General features: G+C 43.0%; 1 long non-coding RNA gene across 22 annotated transcripts in view; it reads left to right on the forward strand.

Annotated features, from left to right (window-relative positions):
• The window catches only part of LOC110395181, a 97,746-nt gene that overhangs the window by 58,883 nt on the left and 23,284 nt on the right, over positions 1-15,579 (forward strand). For 9 of the 22 annotated variants that reach the window (XR_002436219.1, XR_002436227.1, XR_002436230.1 and 6 more), the window contains 5 exons: positions 7,673-7,760; positions 10,907-11,007; positions 11,509-11,765; positions 12,194-12,253; positions 12,679-12,821. This is a non-coding gene — a long non-coding RNA (uncharacterized LOC110395181). Of the gene's footprint in view, positions 1-7,672; positions 7,761-10,906; positions 11,008-11,508; positions 11,766-12,193; positions 12,254-12,678; positions 12,822-14,036; positions 14,073-15,579 lie in introns of all 22 variants that reach the window. The other 13 variants (XR_002436228.1, XR_002436234.1, XR_002436218.1 and 10 more) reach the window with 9 other exon arrangements.

Genomic DNA, 15,579 nt, shown 5'->3' on the forward strand with positions numbered 1-15,579 from the left:
ACCAAGACATTTTTATTTCTCTCTTCTATTTTACAATGGCCTTTTCAAATCACTCAGGCTGGTGAACCCAAGCAAAGTTAATCAAGAATTCTCTGATGACAAAAATTACAGCCATAACACATAGTAACAACAGGCATTACATTTTTTCTTAATAAAGGTAATATGCTTATAATAACAGATGCTACATTCAGCACAGGAGACAACACATTAAAAACATCCCCATACCCTCAAAACTCTCGGCTGGTGTGCAAATAAGCTATTTCAGAGAAGAGCAATAGAAAAGGGGACAGGAGAATGAAAAGTATTGGAAAGAAACAGATGTCCTTTAGAGACAACTCTGGATATATTATCTTGGGGAAAACAAGACTTCCATGGTTGTTAAAACACCGAGAGAGAGAGAAACTGAATGTGAGGAGAGGGAGCTATGTGCCTAAAGGCTTTTCAGTACCAAGATCTGGGGACTTACCGTGGTCCTGAGGGGACATTTATGCAGCCTGTCCAGCCTGCTGTCCTCTCTGGGCAGCAGCATCTCTGCAAAGCCACTTTGGAGGAATAAGTACAGTCTCAGTGACAGCTGAAGAAATAGTAAATAGCAGCAGCAGGGATGTCTCTCTCCAACCTTAAGAAATCTACGGTACCAGCATGGTGGGAGTTGTTGTAAAAACTGGGATTTCATATGTTTTATAACCAGCCATGATAATATGGGTAAGCATATCTTTATTAGTCATAGTAATATTTAAAAGACTTTGGATCCTGCTGAGTCCCTCAGTGTAGTCTCCTCACAGGCTGGTTATATGAGCAGACTGAAGGTAAAGCATGTGCTCTGCTTTAACCCTTTCCTTCAGCTGCTCTCCCTCCAGGTGGGAGCAGAGACTTGTGAGTGAAATTACACGTTAGGGGCTGACCAACCTTCCTGGTGTCCCTCAGACCTTTTTAGTGTCTCTGTGCTGCACACCCTAGTCCAAAATGCCGGCACAAGTTTGCTTTGCTTCAAACTGCTTAGTGAGACAGGTGGCAGTGACAACTTTGCCACCAGGTGGCAACGAGGAGAGTAGTAGGAAAGCAACCAGGGAAAGCAATCAAGGGGTGCCGATAAGACTGGAGTAATTATAACTAGGAAGCCCAAACTCGAATGTAATCCCATTATTTTCCATCAGTGCCCAGAAAAAGTACATGAGGTCTTGCGTCCACCTGGGTGCGACAACCTGATAAAATGGCACTAGCTATCCCCATCTTGTGAATATCATCAGCAACTGGAGAAACATAAAGAGGAAAAATTCAAAAGCAGGGAGCCTTTTCAAGCCTGAGATACGCCTTGGGGTGAGAAAGGTGCAGAAGGAGCACCGAATGCTCAGCTCAACACCGGCATTTTCCAACTTTAATCTTTCTTCCAAATGTTCTACTTTTATTCCAACTAATTGAACGAACGTCTTAAAATTCACAACATAAACTAAATCTGATTAAATCTAACTCGACTCATATAATATAGCACTGCAGTTAGAATGCAGCTGGAAAAATGCATTATGCTAGGACAAATAAGTATGGTTAACTTCAATAAGAGCAGAGGTAAATTGCTTTTTGTGTGAGATGTGCAATTTTACCTCAGTACAGCTTTAATCAAAGTAAAATATTATAGGGAGAGGGGAAAAAACCTCGCAATGTAACATTTTGTCTACAAACCACTCAGTGAAACTCAAGTTCAAGCTACTAAATAAAGCCGAGTCTGTACATTAGCTTTCCTTGGTTAGCACGTATGCCATTAAGACAATATCCAGCAATAAATTATAACAAATACAGATAGTCAATGCCCATACAACCTATCCATCAGAAATTTATCTCCACTGAAACTTTCATTGGAAGGGGAAGAATGAAATTAAGTACAGATATTTAAGTGTAGTCTGTGGTCTTACGGCAGTGCTTTCACAGCCAAGTGGAAGACAAAGTAAATTAAGCATGGCTAATAAATAGGATAGGAAGTATTAACTTTGCATTTGCAGGAAAGAAAACTTACTCTTTGCTCTTTGGTGGTCCATAGCTGTTTTCATATGTATGAGCACTGTGTGCTTCAGGTTTCTGCTTAAGGACCTCTGAGATCTATCCTCTATTTGGCTAAGACATGCCTGGCTTTTGGGTTTTTGTGTGTGTGTGTTTTTGTTTTTTGTTTTCGTGGATTTTTTTTTTGCCAACATTGGTATGCTGCTGCCACTCCCTGCTTTACCTCAACAGATTCCTGCCTGGGGCAGAGCAGTTACCTGCAGCCCTTTTCTCACAGGACAGTGTAAGGGAAACACCAAGTTGTACCATCCTGTAGGACACTCCAAGCCAGAGGATGGTGTAGCTATGATGCAGTACAGCCCAGCCCGGATGTAAAGGGCTGATCTTTGGTTACACTGAACATTTCTCTGTTGCCAGGACAGGAAAATGCTCACAACATCTGCCAGTAAAGCCTCAAAAGGCTCTTGTACTCGTATCCTTCTGCAGGGATATCTACTGCATGGCATGTAATCTGTGGGATACTCGTGGTCTCCAAGGGGACACCTGACCATATTAAAGCTGGACGACCCACCAGACATATGCTTCCTTACTCACTGTGAGACTGGAGAAGACTGTTCCAGCTCCAGCACACCATCTTTCTAGAAATTTCCTCTTTAGCTCACCACATGGATACCATGATCAGTCAGTGTAACTTTAAAAGAGAAAACAATGCTGGAGGCTTGGAGTCCTCAAACTTTGTGCTGATGAATCATCGGGCTGCAGGCTTCTGATATAAAAAAAATTAAAGAAGCCCTACACTGCTTGGGCTTGAGGAGAATGAGTGAAGTTTTGTGACACAGGTCGTGATCCACACCATGCTGCTTCCAGGCTGACTGACTGCATGAGGAGAGCTGAACTTACTCAGATCTGAACAGGAACAAAGGTTGTACAAGGATCAGAGGTATCTGCTGACCACCACCATGGTCACTGTATTCCCTTCAGCCCCCAGCTCCCGGTACAACTGAGGAAGGGCATAAGAGGGCATAGGAAGACACGGCGGGGGTGGTGTTTCAATCCCAGTTCTGGATGGATCCACGTAGCCACACCATGGGACATACAGCAACATGGACAGCCACCAAAAATGTATCGGGAAAACTAGTAAGGGTAGTTCTCCATCACACAGCGTCACATGCAAAAAGAATAAACTAAAGTTAATGTATAAAGACCGGAGCTTCATGAAATATCCAGTAGCTGCAAAGATGAGAGTTGGTTAGACAGAGGGCAATCTGGATAGTTTAGCATCAAGGACCTCATGCAGTCATTTCCCAGAACACACAAGGGGTTTGCTGTCTCATCACTCAGCACAGGTTTTACTGGTTATAAAGCCAAAAACATCTTATCCCAGATTTTTCGTGAGGTTTGTATCTTCTTGGGAGCAAGAGAAGGAAGTACGTTAACACCCTCTGGTCTCTTCAAGTACAGAACTGTTTACACAAAAGCTAATTCTGATGTGATGAAAAGGTTCCATGTGCTCTCAGTGATGTGCGTTAGGGTCCAGCGCTACCTAGTCCTGTGACAGTCCCTCCCCAAACCCATCCCAATAACAATCCACAGTCCTGGACAGAGTCACTGCTAACAAGTTGACTGGCAGAAATGGATGGTTACCTGGGTCACCACCACTGGGGCAGTCCCTTCAAGGTGCAGAGGACCTTCCCCAGTTCTTGGCGTGGTTTGTTTGTCCTGGGGTCACCAGGCTGGCAGAGTTAGCCCTGGACATTCTGCAGAGTCCTCTGCACCCTAATGAGACAAAATTTAGCATAGGGTCAGCTGGGATCTGATGTGCCTGCTATGGTGCAGAAGCAGGATCCTGGTTAGACTTGTTTTAGGTAACAGCTCCTCAAAAATGTGGTGAATCTGGTTAAGTCTAGTGAGCATGAGTCTGAGTTGCAACAGGAAAACTGCAAATGCTTTTGGACCTTGCTTTTATTTAATTCTAAAAAAGCCTCTGGGTGACTAAGAAGAGAGCTGGCATATGGTTTCTTGTTCTTCACTGTTGCAAGGAGTGAGAACAATGTTCACAGAATGGAAGTAAGCAAGCACAGATATGGTAGGGACCTGGACTGCCACATTCCTTCAACTCTTTTTGAATGCTGACTAAAGGAAGCATGTACATCTAGCTCCGTGTGAAATCTGGCAAATCTGCCTATTGTATCTGTTTTAATCCACTACACCCAGAAACCTCTCCGGACGGGCAGATCTTGAGTGCAGACATGGATGTTCCCTCCCATGTAACACTCCTCCACTCCTTCCTTCATTCAGCAAAGGATCTACCATCGCTGTCTCTTGGGCATCAACCTAGGTTTTCTGCTCCATGTTTTCAGCTGTGGTTTTAATCACGTCTTTCTTCTTAGTTCGAGAAAATGTCATTGTTGCTTTCCAACTCCTCAGTTTTATCAGTGCACAAGTATGTTTGTTGCACAGAGCCTTACAAGTGATGGGATTTAAATGGAAGCATTTTACCCAGCCAGAGCAGAATGTACCTCTTTTTGACTGCACACATATCACTGCCTTAAAAATGCAATACTTCATGTAATTTTGATTCTGTCAGTAAAGTCTCCACGGAAAATGTCATCTGGGCTTGGCTGTGATATATTGATTAAAAATGTCCAATGTAAAGAAGGCAAGGAAAACAAAGCAAGAAGAATTTAAGTCTCTGAGTGAAAGCCTGTATTCTCAAGAGGAAATGAGCACTGTGTGGAATGCAAACATTTTCAGTTTGTGGGAGATAGATACTGTGTATCTCAACAAATCCAAAATATTTCTGGATTACCTGATTTTAATAATTCAATTTTTAGTAGATATAGTCAGATGCCCACAGTCTGAAACCACAACAGTAAAAACAGATCACTCACCTCAAGCTGTCTATAACCAGGTCTTTGCTGCCGTCCCCAAACAGTTTAAGCTATGCCAATGGTAAAATGACTTACAAAATTTCCCTGGCGCAGGCAGGCTTGAAGAAGAAAAGAGTCTATTGCAATTCGTGTAAGTGAAAAACTCATGACATTAAGTTGTTCCCTGGAGCCATTGCTAAATGAATAATGCATAAGCAGTGTCAGTGACCCTCCCTTCCCTTAACTCAAGCACAAGAAAAAACCACCAGTGGTGGAAGGTGTCATTCAGCCTGGTGTGAAACTACCCAACAAAATGAGTCCTGGGCTGAAAGAGGTATCTGCCGCTGCTTTATATGCGGATTACTTTCCCCATGACCACTAACTCCCCTCTAAATTTTTTCTGCTCTGTGGATTTACAGACTGAAAATATGCAAAAGGGAAGGAGTATAAACTCTCCCTTCGTGGTATCACTGGCTTGCATATTGCAGCTCAGCAGTCATGGACAGCATCCAGCACTAACGCTCAAAGAGAGCTGCCGTATTTATGACTTCTCCAGCCCTGCAAGAGGATGAAGGCTGGCAAGTGGTGATTGAAGCAGAGCTGAATGAAATGTATACTATGAAGAGGACAAAAATTGAATATTTTTGAGCCTGAATTCCTAAATAAATGAGGTTTATGCAATCCTGCTTGTCTTGGTGAGGATGCCTGCGACAGGATGTTCCCTCCACACAGCCCACACCAGAGTTTGATCCTGCTGACCTATTGTCAATGGCTTCTGGTAGGGGTGGAAGCAACTGACTGCTTCCATTTTTGATGGAAACAGATGCTTATGTCTCATGGGTGGAAAGGCTCATAAACTCACTCGTTGTTAGGCATCAGGCTATCAGAAGAGGACATGGGCGTCTGAAACCCATATGCACATGTTCTGCAGCCCACAGAAGCTCCTCTCCATGGTTTACGCTGACTCTTGCCAGTCTGACAAAAATCTCTGTGCATATTTCAGTGTATTCATCAGCTTCTTCAGAAAAAAAAATCAACCCTAGACATTACTTATGTCTGGTCACCTGGAAAGAGGTGCCTAGGAGAAGTCATGAGGTCCAGTTCTGTCACCCACTGGTTTCTCTGAAACTAAGTGCAGATGCAGCTGCCCCTCCATCGAAGACAGGCTGCCGTCATCCTGCCCAGGGCTTGACAAGCTAGTCACTCACCTGGGTCATGGGCAACACTGTTCTCCATCCAGCTCTCACTGTGTGCATGGCTTCTTCCAAATTACACCAGTTGAATGGGTTCTTGAACTGTTTTTCAAGATCTACAGTTGTATATGTATCACAGTGACACTTTTTCTATTAAGAAGACCCACATATATGCTAATTTCTGCAGCAGGCAAAGAAATACATACCAATGAATGGAAGGATATCAAAGAGAGCCAATACCTGTGTTTATAAGCGATGTTATTATGGCATAGCAGTGGTAAGTGGATATTCACTGCATGCTGTTGAAAAGGATGACAGCGTTCAGGATTTTGCATCCTTCTATATAACATAAAAAAGAAGAGGGGACAATTTTCGGCACAGTGGCTAATAACCAATGCCTCCATCCAGAGGAGGCTGAGAGCACACTGTCTGATGTTCAGAGGTGAAAGAGCACCAGTGGCTTGCATTTCATCACTTTGAAAATCAGATCACTTGCTCAGGGGATGCTGTGATTGATAATGCCAGAACTTGCTACAGAAATGTCCATGCTCACATGTCTGTGAAGAATGTCTAGAACAGTAGTCCAAGACTAGGAAATATGTTTTGGCCTACAGTGCATCAGAACAAAGTGAAGCTCACATCAGGGCACTGATTATTTCAGGTCTATGGAATTGAAGAAAGATCTCTCTCCCCACTCACAGCATCAGCTTTCACTCAGAAAACCTCCCATACAGTAAAAACTTTTGACTTGATTGCAGCTGCTAACCCAAAATTAAACATATGACCAATGTGTAAACTGAGATCTGTTTGAATTTGAAGAAAGCCCGAAGCAATGATTCAAAACAACATGAACTTTCAACTTGAGCTCACTCAGGGCTGTGGGCTCTTCAGCTGTGAAGCTGTGTTTTTTCAAGCTTTTTTTTTTTTTTTTTTTGCTACAGGCTTCATTATTTTGCAGAAGCCAAGTCTTTCTGCCCTGCAGGGATCTATCTATCACTGCTGACTCTCTGCGACTTCTCCACATGGAAGAAGTAATTGGATTGTACTTTCTGCACACTACCAGGACAGCAGGGAAACCCAGAGCTGCAGGCTGGGGAACCGAGGGTCTAGAGGGTAGGGAAGTGTCTGATGCCTAAAAAATCTAAATGCCAGAGTCTAACCACAAGGTCGTCCCTTTCTTTCCACAAAAGAGCTGGGATGTGCTGAACTGTGCTCACCAGAGTCTGCATGGGAACTTGGGAAGATCCTTGAAGCCACCAAAATAATCCCTGTTGAAAAGGATTCAAGGGGCATTACATTCCTATGAATATATGAAACAAATAGCCATGTGAGGGAATGCTAATGGCTGGGGACTTTTCTTTAGAGTACAATACAGAGACATCACTGCAAAGGGGTGCTGCCACAGTATGGAGGTTTCCATATGCTACCCTGTAGCTGAGGCATGGGGTTATGCTGGAGGAACTGCAGCCCTTCAGCCCAATAAAGAGAGTCTAGTTATTTCATAAATTTCATAAATTTCAAGACAGGTTTGTGTTTATTATTGTGTCATTAGGAAATATGATTTCATAGAAACTTGTAATCTTAGGTGCTGTGCTGTTTCTTTATTCCTAAAAGCACTAGAATCGTACTGTCACCATGTTCCTCGCCTGCTCTGGAGAAAAGGATGAGATTGCTAAGGCTCTGTGCTGCAAACCTTTCAGAGGTCAGTAGGTTTGTTCTTTAAATGAATGCCTGCCTGTTGTCTGCCAGCCGTCCACGGGCTGTAGTGTCCTAGTGTTCCCCCTACCTCACCTTAGGCCCAAACTTAAAAAATAAGCTCCTTGGTGCTTGGAGTGTTGCTTGCAGCTATATGAAAGGAACTATTATTTTCTGGGAGCACTACTCCAAACAGCTCTTTCAGCTGCATGGTTATCATCTCAGTTGTAAGAACTTCCACCCTTTTGTCCCCTACCAAGCTCACAGCCAAAATCCAAATCTTCACCAAAGCCTAAGGGAAGTGTGCACATGCGTAGTGTGCATGGGTGCCTGGGTGCATTCCTACACGCTCATTTATTCTCATGAAGGAGAAGCTTAAAGGCCAATTTTGAAACCCCACAGCCACACTATAGCTGATTTGTCCTGCTGGTCTTATTTAGACCAGTTCCTGGCTTACTCTAACCTGCACAAAATGATTCACAGACCTGAACTGACTGTCACCAAAAGGCACAATAACAGGATGTGTCTCCTCTGCTCTGGACATGCTATCACCTCCCTCTGTCACTGCAGCAGAGGATGAAGAGTGCGGCCCCAGCCCTCATGTAGGCCTATGCCACGGCCAACCCCGTGCTGGACTCATGTGGGTACTTCTCTGCACAGTGACTGTACTACACCAGAATAACATCCCAATGTTTGCGCTCAGGAGCAGTGGACGGATTTCTTACGCAGGTTAATTTGTGCTTTTCTCCTAAATAAATAATTGTGTCAGTCTTGACTGGGATAACAGCACTGACAGACAGGGAAAAAAACTGCTCTTTTTTCCCACTAAGAACACAAATCTGCATGATGAGCCAAACTCATCTGTTGCAAAGCTTATTTATTATGTGAAACAGCTAGAGCAGCAGAAAGAAGCTGTTCCTGGAATTTAAGAGGAAAAAGATTGTTCTATGCAGCAGTGAACGCAAGCATTGTTCCACTCAGCAGACTAAAATTCACATTAAAATATGACAGTTGCAAAATGTGGGGGAGAACTATCAATTCAGGATTTCTTAAGCAGTCCTGGAGCATGCAAGCTGATATTTTCAAATAATAATGGAGAATCTACAATGTTCTGAGTTGTCAGCATTTCTGAGGGGGCAGATTCAAAGGTCTGTCTCCCAAACTCTCTCTGAAGAGATGAACAAACAGCACAACTCAGGGTGCTGTACTTAAAGAGTGGGTGAGTTCTTCTCTTTCTTTCTTATGTTTCTTTAAGCAATTCCGTAATACAAAAGTTGCTGTGATGGAAAAGCAAAATTTCACAATACCATACAGAACTCTCCTCTGGATAGTATGAGTTGGCACGTTTCTCTATGTTGCAATTTAAGGTATAGCTAAAAAAAATTGGAGCTTACCCAGAGAGAAAATCCTCAGAAAGTGGTCTCGTGGTAACGAGTATCATTGCAGGAGCTAGAAATAGCATTTAAACCATTACTAGGAAGATACTGGACATCAAAGAAATAAAATTGATCTTCCTGCCTCCCATCCTGAACACTGCTGCTCCAAGACCAGCCCCCCTTTCTCTGTGCCGACAGCTACATAATGTTTCTTGTCCTCATCCACGTATACTGCACACCATCTTTGTGACCACTCTCACTCACTCATCTGAGCTATTGCAAAGTTTTGGGTCAACAGGAGCGTATCTGTGAAGGGGCAGTGATGCTGTTAAATGCAGTGAAACCAAAGAAAGCTGGACCTGAAATGTGCAAACAGCTGCAGACACTGGAATTCTTGTTATACAGTATGGCTGAGGCCAAACTTGGTATAACAACAAAATGTGGGTCTAAAAAAAGCTGCCTTCAGCTCCCAAGAGGCTCGTTTCTTCTAAGCCTCTTGACAGTTCTTAGAGAGTAGCTCTGCCACAGGAGGAACCATACGAAATATAGTGTGCTGGAGTAAATGCAAGAGGCAATGGTGGGAAAAAAAAACTATGTGTTTTGCTTGCTCTCTGAATACAACCCTACTTCTGCAAGAGGAAATGGATGCCATATCTGAGGGTATTTGACCCTTTAGTTCTGTGGTTCCCTCAATTTCAACACTCTCTTTAGCAGCACTCTCACTGCTACCCATTATTAACCACGCCCAAACTTTTTCTGAAGCTCCATATCTGCCTCGAGGCCGTGCTAGAATTTGAGCCAGCCCCAGAGAAGCTGGTTAGCAATATCCTATCGTATCCTTGAGGAGTGCCATCTTCTCCAAAGGAAGAGCACTAGGAGACCTTTATTTATGCCACATTATCTGCTGGTCCAACGTTGATAATTTGTGTAGCAAATCTTGATTTTGCTATACTTTCAGGAAGGCAAGATGCAGCTAGAGAGGACACAGCCAGCTTTCATCCGTCCCAACCTATAACCCTGTCCTGTAGTAACATCCTGTAGCTAATAGCATCTGGTGGGGCTTGTCTTGGCAAGTCGGGTTGGCAAAACCACAGCCACACTGCTGGGTGCTGCTACTAGGGTGCCAGAAGGTTAAAATGTCTGAGTGGTTTTGTGTCACCACAGAGCAAGTGGCTCTACCTGCAAAACGTGGGTCTCGCTTGCTACAGGACAAGGATAGAAACAGCAGTCCCAGCACCAGTGAGAAATGCCTTTCTCCAATGACTCTTACTTCAAAATACCTCAATGGGAGGTATGCACAAGTAAGAGCTAGACTTGGGACCACTACAAAAAATGGAGGTGGCCCGGGAAGCTTGCATGTCTTCAAGAAACCGTGGAACAGCTCTTGCTGACTATCAGCGAGCACTGTGCTGCATGTCTGGCATTTAAAACATGATCAACATTCAAGGTTGTAAGCCCGCACCATTTCATTTTAAAATTAAAGTCATTTTCTGAGTAATAGGAGCACATTCGCATTTGGAAACGATAGAGCACTTAGCTTCTTTTTCAATTTCAGTGCTAGAAAAAGGAAAGGGACAAAGTGCCAGGAAATATTGTTTCTTGGCTAAACTCTTGTAGACCAAGTTTCAGTCCAGAGCAGATTTTTTGTGTGACTCAGTAGTAAATTTCTGAACAAAGACCTTTATGATATAGTGGCAATCCTATAAAAAGCATTTAACTCTAGCTGTGCTGGAGATAGTTTAGAAAACTTCTTGAGTCTTTTCTTTCTCTTTCACAGCAGCACTTGCAAATGGATTGAAACCTTCCTCAGGGATTTCTGAACAACGTGGGTAAAAAATTTAAGTGCTTTGTAGTCTCAATGGGAAGACTTAGTATCAGGTAGAGTAGATAATTTGAATTACTTAGAGCAATCATGCTTTTGAAAGCTTTACTTCATTCCTGTGAAAACTAGTTTGTAGCAAAATTACCTTCCAAAAGCTTCTTTGCATGCTTCCCTAACGAACTTCTGATTTACAAGTAGATTGCAGATATGACTTCTCTCACACACGGTATGTTTCTTCCACTTATTAAAGGCAGATTTCTGTGTTGGGAGAAACATTACGTTGTGTGAATGGCTGTTGTGGAAGAACTATTGCAAATATCACTTTTGTAACACTTCTGCTCTTCCACTCAGAAGCTCCATACTTTACTCTTCCGTGGAGAAGAGGATATTGTGTTTGGTATGTTACCAGGCCTAAAGCACTGTTAAGATTGACTGCAACTAATCATTAAAATATGCCTTTTTAGTTTGGAACAGTTGTGAATCTTCATCATAGGAAAAGTACTGCCTACTTCAAAATCTGTTTCGCTTCTATTTTTTTTTCTTTTCCCCAAACTTAGATCCAGGCTTGTCTGCCTCCCTCATCCACATACTCATTAAAATCATCAGAACTAAGGGTGTGAGAAGGACGGGGCCTCAAGTGTCTGACAGTGAAAAGATGGTGGTGCAAGGCTCAAAAGCAAGACAGGTCAGATTTCAGACAAAGTAGGGAAAACTGCTGAGATCTCCACAGGCATCCAACACCAGTCCCACCAAGTCTCCCTCACTCCTGAGGATGCAGCTTTAACCACAACACATCCCATCTTTGATTATCCAGGTAAGGCTGGGATTTCAGACTGAGAACTGGCCAGTTTTTATTTACTTTCCACAAATATTTACTTGCTATTCTTGCCATTCTGCCTTTTATTTTTGTACTTTTTTTTTTTCCATGAAAGCCACCATATTCAAACATCTGTGGCAAAACTATTTAGGGTAGTGTTTTCAGATTATACAGGTCTCTGAGCTGGAATGAGTAGTTTATTGAAAGATAACACTGAAGAAAGCGGTCGGATACTTGCTGTGGCATAGAAAACTGGCCAGTCATCCAATGCTGTTACTCAATAAAGCCACCTTGAGTTACAAGATGGAATAAAAGTTGTTTTTAAAAAAAATGAAATAAACTTGTGATTCAGGGCATTAACAGGCTTTGTAAAAGGCTGCAATAGGAATGATATCCCTTTCTGACACATTACTTTATAATTACAGATTATGGAGCTGCTTGTATCTTTCTCTGATGGGTCTAGTGCTGACACCCTTAAATACTAGGTAAGTGATTTTTTAAAATTTATAGATCCTTCAGTTTCTTTCAGTAGCTGTCAAGGACATTTTACACAGGTCACTTGCAATGTAGAGACCAAAAACTTATTTCCTCAATCACATTTCATTACCATATTAGAGGTAGTCTGCAGATGCCCAGGGACCAATGCAGCACATGATGAAAGCCATGAGATGATTCACACCAAGAGGCAGATCCTGCCTAATGGCCTTCTAACACCTGATGCCTTTAAATCAAGGCTGGATATAATAATTATTATTTTTGTTCAGAAAATAGAATTCAGCTAGCAAACATGAGGATGAGGAAAGAACTTATATGTCTATGGTAAGTCTGATGTGCAATGTTCTTATAATGTTTAATTCTTGCTTGAAAATCAATGAATATACACTTTTTTCATGTTTCTATGAAAATAAAGACAAAAGCCTACAGCTACGCTGGAAAATGATGTGCAGACTTCTCCTGGGGACCATCTGCAAAGAAGATGCACACCTGCCGGTAGATTGTTCCCAACACATCACCTATGTGTATCATGAAGGAATTTTCTCCTTCTCTGCTCAGGTGAGGGCTTTTAATGATCGCCTCCCACTTACTCCACAATAGTTTCATTGCTAAGTGACTCAGTACTTCTTCATACCATTTGAGTTTGATGGCACATACGAGTAATGAGAAAACCTTTCTTTCCTGAGGGAAATTAAGAAAATAATTCATTCTTTCACTCAGTAACTCAAATGAATTCAATCTGGGTTCATTCTTTTAGGAAATGTGTTTATCTAATTCTGTCAAATTAAAATATGAAAAGGAAAATGCCAATAATACTGACCTTCTTCACATTATGAGTCTTAGTTCTTTTATACCATTCTCCCTCCACTGATGATTTTATTTTGTGAAAAGGGACACTAAGATAACGTTGCAGAAGGATTAAGTCACATCACAACTTCTATAAATTACTAACATTTATGAATGTGTTCATATGAAACAAAACCTCAGAAATGTACTTTTTGTATTTATTTGCCTTCCTGGTTTCTTCTGTGGATGTTGATTTTAAGTTTTTCTCTTAGCATTTACTTTAGCATCTGTTTGCTAAACACATTGTATGCCCAGAAAAAGATGCCATAACAGGACAGAAGCCTTGGCTGCACCCTGTGTCTTTAAGAGACAAAGAACAAATATTATTTGGAAATCTCTCTGGCACAGGGCCCTGCTGACAGGTGCTGAACTCAGCAGATCAGAGCCCTGTACCTTGCTTGGGGTTGTTAGCAGAGGGACCCATGGCGAGCAGGTCCAAAGTGCGCATTGATTCCCTGCCTCCTCATCGTGGCTGGCTGCTCAGAAAGCATTGATTGACTGGGAGAGTTTGGGAGAGGACATCCACTGAGATCTGCCAAATACACAGTAAGCCAGCCCAACCTGGGGCTCGCATGGGCCACAAATGGACGCACAGAGGAGAGGAGAAATACTGCTCATACTTGGCTCCCCACACGCTCCTCCTTGCAGCACCAGCCTTTGGGCATAGCCACCAGCCCTTTGTACCTCGCCATGCCTGCATGCGCAGCTGGAAGGAGGTGGGCACTTGAGGCCACCCTGGAGGCGGCTGCAGCACAGAGTATTGACCAGGCTCATGGCTGCCCAAGCTTAATAACCAGAACACATTTTCCAAAGTGCCTAAATGGCTCAAAATGGTGAATTCTGCCCGCCAAGCTCAAGTGACTTGCACATATGAGAAAACTGCTTCCAAATAGCTCTCTCTCTCTGTCTCTCTCTGTTCATTTTCAGTTATGCAAGAATATATCATAAGCATCATTCAAGCAGGTGAGAAATATACAGCTTCAAACTTCTACAAAACTGCACAATACCTTGGAATACCTCCGGCCACTCTTTCTGATAGAAAAACAAATTTCCTTGCTAATTCTCAGTTTAGTGAAATGGCAATCCCTTGTCCCTGTAAGCACATCATGTTAGATGGATAGACTGCAATAAAATGAGTTACATGTTGCATTTAAAGGCAAGTATCACCTTTTAAAATTTGCCAGTCTGATGAAACTTGGCAAAACAATAAGGTGAGCTCAGCTCTGTGCCCAGTGCAGCTCCTTACCGCCTCTCTCCCCTCCAGGCTGTCAGGAGCACCTGCTATGCTGTGCACCAGATGCTGAGCAATAACCGAAAGGTACCCTGTTTCCTGTGGAAATGAAACAAGCTCTACTGAGAAAAGTAGTTTTCAGAAACTCTGCAGGCAACTGTAGGCACACTTCCACAGAGGCCAGCTTTAAGCAGCGTCAGCCAATACGTGTGGAACATGGACCTCTGCAGTCCTGAAGAGGCAGCTCCAGTCGCCTTGTGCCAGAGCTCCCTGGGGCTACCTTGCCTTGCATCTCAGTTACCCAAACAACAAGCACTGACATGAAACAAGCTTTATCAAAATACAGCCTCTGGGTCACCCTGTGCTGTTTTGACCTACAGTTCTCCATCGGCTCCTCAGCCACTCTGTTGTTTTCTGCTGGTTTATCATTAATTTTTTTTTCCATGCTGTTATCTCCTGCTTGGGCTGCAGCTGACTAACCTCTCATGAGGGAAAGTATGGATTTTTCAAGGTTGTGGTGAGCTGGTATTATAAGTAATTGCTATATTATCTCAGCTAAAATGTCTCATATGGAAGAGGCTCCTGTGCTCAGGACCTTCACAGTTGAATCTTTTTGCCCCATTCTCCTCTGGGAGTTGGAGGTGGCATAAGCTGCTCAGGCTCCTTCACACAAGGCTGGTACCATCTGGCCAATGCCCCAGGTGATAAGGGTAAAGGATACCTTTTATAACAGATATCTCCAGGGTTGTTCTTGGACTTTTCAACCTCTAAATGATTTTCAGACTTTCTGTGCCTGTCTGTGACACCTTATAAATGACCATCCTGGTGATACTGGTGCAGAGGATTCCTGCGAGACTGGTACAGGTTCTGATGAGAGGCTGCTCTGACCTTGTGGGGCTTGGGATCATCATGTGCTCTCCGCATTTGGACTGAAAACTGAGAGGTTTTAGAAGGGTCAGGCAGACACATACGTAATCTGGCCTTCATCTTTGTGCCATGCATCTTTGTGCACAGCTGGTAATCACAAACTTGCCCTAAACTTCAAGTCATGCTGCCAAAGCTTTTGCCTTTTAAACTGTTTGCACGTACTATTTCATGCAGTGTATCAAGTCTAACATGTCTGTAATCTGTCTTCTGTCTCCCTCCAATCCAGCACTCTTCTCCCAGGGGTGTCTGTCAGACAGACCTTTGATTCATTTCTCAAGCTCCTACCGTGTTTTCTCACTGTTCTGTCCCAGA

Source organism: Numida meleagris, chromosome 2 (assembly GCF_002078875.1).
Source record: "Numida meleagris isolate 19003 breed g44 Domestic line chromosome 2, NumMel1.0, whole genome shotgun sequence".
Lineage (NCBI taxonomy): Eukaryota > Metazoa > Chordata > Aves > Galliformes > Numididae > Numida > Numida meleagris.